The sequence below is a fragment of the Mustela nigripes genome, chromosome X, assembly GCF_022355385.1.
Source record: "Mustela nigripes isolate SB6536 chromosome X, MUSNIG.SB6536, whole genome shotgun sequence".
NCBI lineage: Eukaryota > Metazoa > Chordata > Mammalia > Carnivora > Mustelidae > Mustela > Mustela nigripes.
The window spans coordinates 43,943,138-43,947,303 of record NC_081575.1 but is presented as its reverse complement, the minus strand read 5'-3'; the positions used below and the strand labels follow the sequence as shown (position 1 = coordinate 43,947,303).

Sequence of the window (4,166 nt, the reverse complement as noted above, 5' to 3'; positions counted from 1 at the left end):
CTTATTTTCTTTCTAGTTTGACATGGGTAAAGCAGTTGCTTACTGAGCTCCAAGAAGTAGAACAGAATAGTAAAGAATAATAATGGGTGATCTAGACAAAAGATGGGAATCATCAAATCTCTATCCCACTGGCAAGACACTCTGACTGGCACAGGATACAAATCACTTAGGCAAAGATGATGTAAGTGACAGAAACAGTCTACACAAGCATGTGTAATTTAGAAGGTCATTAAATGTAATACTCAACATGTTAAAATATTTATATAAAATATCTAGACCCTAGTGACAAAGAGATGGCTTGTGACCTTGGTGTGAGAAAGCAAGGGTTCATTGCAATCACAGGGGCAGAAGCTATAGTACAACTGAAGAACGAGTCTTTGTGTTGGGGAACGTCATGAAAAAGACGCAACCTCTGATTGACCTGTGAGCTTGGACCCAGGCACTCAAAAACTTCTCACCCCCTCTCCTGTTCTTGGAATGTGAGTTTTTCTTGCCTTTCCTGTTCCCAGGGGCTGCCCCAAGAACATAGTGTTGAGATGTTGATGTGGTATTGAAAACACCTGTACAGTATACATGACTGAACCCGGTTAGGGCATCTTTATAAAAACTTTAAAGATTTGGAGGGCTGGTGCAGGGATCCCTTCATCTTGCTGTTGCCCAAGACAAGCTTTATATGTAAGTTCCCTTTCCTTATTAAAACTGCCACTTACCAACCTGGAGTGGCCTGTTCTTTCTTCAGTCTCTCCCTGCCTTCGAAGTACAGGATCCAGTTTCAGATAACATCGGGAAGCTCCTGGGAGGGTTTCAAACCAACACTGTAGGAGATGGAAAAATGTTAACAGGGCATGTTTAAAAAAAACTCTGGAAATCTTATTTTGAGGGAGGAGAGAGAGAGTGAGGAAGACTTGTGACTATATGGGGATGAGGGGTCCAAGGAGGGATTTTTTAAAATCTCCAGTTCCCTGAAAGTTTTAAAAGTTCGTGTGAAGAGTCGTTTCTTCTCTGGTTTAATTCTTGAATTTCCCCATATACTGACTTTCCTTCTTACCATTCTCACTTCCACTGAAGATTTAGTGAGACATCTCCAGTGGAACAGCATGGGTTTTGAGCTCAATATATTTATTGAATGGAAGAACAGATAATTGCATGTCAAAAAAAACAAAAAACAAAAAACAAAAAACTAGGCTTTGTGGATTTTTTGCCTCTCGGGGAGGCAGCAGATGGCAGGAATCCTAGTGTGGTGTTATTGGATAATGCATGATCTGAGCACGCTTGCACTGGTGACTGCATGACGGGTCCAGAATTTTCCTATAAATATGTTAGAATATAGAGTAGTCCAGGCATAACAGTTAAGAAACACAACAGCTTGCTGCCTAGTGCCATCCTCCACTGAGCTCACCAGGTGAGTCAAAGACAAGCCTGTCTTCCTAGCATGGGGAACTGCTTTAAGGTCTTCTCAGGGGCACAATGTTGAACCGCTCTTATGAGATTCTGAATCGCCCAAGAAAGTGAAGAATCTCTCTGTCCAAAACTTTGAGTCAAGGCATATCAGAGAGATAATTGCTTCCCTCCTCTACCTTTCTGTAATCTCATTAAGAGAAACAACTTTTCACGGTGCCTGCCTTATCCTTGAGGCTCAGCCAGCACAGACTGTGTGTTCTAGCTCAACATTTAAAGGGCCCCTGAAGTCCCACTACATGCATATAATATAGGCAACTTTTCTCATTTACTCTTTGAAACAGTTCTGTACAAAGGTATGGTGAGTACTGCTTCACAGGTGTCCAGGTTCAGACTGACAAAGCCTACTTAAGTTACCTCTCTAGATCAGTGGAGATGGGAATGAGGTTTCATCCTACCCCTCCCTAGGGGACACAGAGCAGTCTCCCTTTTTGAAGATGGGCTTCCAGGGATGGAGAAGTCATTGGATCACAAACCCCCTGCCATTGTGGCCGCTCAGGTATTCACTCAGCAACCGCTCTGGGTGATAAAGATAACTGAGGAAATGAAATACGGCCTTTATGCGGAGAGACCTGGGTGTCAGACCACATCTGTTGGCTGATCTCTAGGGAGAAGTGGGGTTCAGGCAGAAACTCAGGTGTTACCCTTGGAACAGATGATCTAGAGGGAAAGAAAGTGATATGTACAGGGCCACATTAAGCAAATATATATTTTATCACCTTTGATCCTAACAGCTATGCAGGTTACCTATCATTATGACCAACTAAAAGTACTTCTTTTAGAGAAGTTGAATCAATCAATGAGCCAACTCTGTTATCTCCTGATCAGCAGCTCACTCTGGAATTACTCAAGCTTTTTTTTTTTTTTTCCTTCCGCTTGTCTTGATGTCTTGATGCCAGGGTTCTAAATGCTATAATCTTCCTGAGGCTAACAATACAGGCTCCCCACATTTTTCCTTTTTTAATTATACTGTTGTTTCTAAGTCACATTATTGAAATTTAAAATACTTCCTTTTTTCAAAAACAATTTCTAAATGAAAAAAACACTAAGTGTTGTGTTTTTAAAAGGGAAAAACATTTATAAACTGCACCTCAGGTACTGGGTTAATAGTCATGATTAGTGAAGTGCACTCAGTAACAAAATGATTGACAACTCCTCTGCTTCCCTGGTCAGCTCAATGCTGACCTCCACAAGCTAACAGTCAACATGGTGCACTTCCCACATCTTCACTTCTTCATGTCTGGCTTTGCACCTCTGACCAGCCTTGGAAGTCAGCGGTATTGAGCGCTCACTGTGCCTGAAATCAATGAGCAGGTCTTTGATTTCAAGAACATGATGCTGCCTGGGATGCCTGCCACGCCATTACTTCACTGTGGTTGCTGTCTTCCGTGAGCAGATGTCCATGAAGGAGGAAGATGAGCAGACCCTCGATGCGCAAAACAAGAACAGCAGCTACTTTGTGGACTGGATCCCCCAACAGTGTCAAAACAGCTGTCTGAGATATCCCACCCCGTGGCCTCAAGATGGCAATCACCTTCATTGGAAATAGCAGAGTCATCTGGGAGCTCTTCAAGAGCATCTCAGAGAAGTTCATGGCCATGTTCCAGCCAAGGCCTTCCTCCACAGGTACAAAGGTGAGGACATGGACGAGATGGAATTCACTGAAGCTGAGAGCAACACGAATGACCTTGTCTCTGAGTACCGGCAGTACCAGGATGCCACCACAGAAGAATAGGAGGATTTTGGTGAGGAGGCCAAAGAGGAGGCCTAAGGCAGAGCACCATCATCTAAGGCTTCTCTGTTCCTTCAGCCTTCCTCCTCAGTTGCCCTGGTTCTCTCCCTCAGACTTTGCATTTTCTGCCTCTGTCTCATCTTGTTTTGTTTTGCTTTGCTTCCTTTTTTGGAAGGGGGGTCCTAGAACAGTGCCTGGTACACAATAGGCACTCAATTAGTATTTGTTGGGTGTTGAATGTTTCTTCTCTTCCACTCTGGGAAACCTAGATATTCTGCCATTCTGGGTAACCCTGTATTTTGTTTTGCTGTCCATTTCTCCTATCTGTTAAGTTGATATTTCTCTTTGTTTTTTAAGATAATTCTCCAAGAAGCTAGGTAATCATATCTCATTTAGAACCACGTACTAAAAACCCAGTTGATGGACACTATCCTAAGCCCATGTGGTATACCAGGGGAAAGGAAACCAAGCTACCTCATAGTAGTAGCGGTAGCTGTAAGGAAGGGGTAGAGTTTTCTATTCTAGAGCAGTTTTGGAGAAGGATATCCAGGTTATTGAGTCCTCATTTCCATGAATTTTCCTGCTCCTCTCTCAGCTTCACAGGAGGTGTTGACAATATTAGTTCTATTTTTAGTCTTCTTCCAAGCTCTGTCCTGAAATGTTCCTTTTGCAGGGGTCTACCCCGCTCTGTTAAGCAAGATCCTTCCCTCTCCTCTATAACCTCCTTCACATGTTAGATTCGTTCTTTTTCTCCTGGTTGGAGTAGGCAGGGCAAGAAACTAGCCTTGACCCCTAAAGTCTCCAGAAAGGCCCTCCCTTGATCCCTAAAGCCTCCAGAAAGGCCATCCCCACCTTTTCTTAGTCGAAACCCAGCTCTAGGGGCGCCTGGGTGGCTCAGTGGGTTAAAGCCTCTGCTTTCGGCTCGGGTCATGATCCCAGGGTCCTGGGATCGAGCCCCGCGTCGGGCTCTCTGCTG

The 4,166-nt window shown here is 43.9% G+C and overlaps 1 pseudogene; it reads left to right on the top strand.

The window, feature by feature from the left end:
- Positions 1-2,606: 2,606 nt before the first annotated feature.
- Positions 2,607-3,229, top strand: LOC132007045 (tubulin beta chain-like; annotated as a pseudogene).
- Positions 3,230-4,166: the final 937 nt, after the last annotated feature.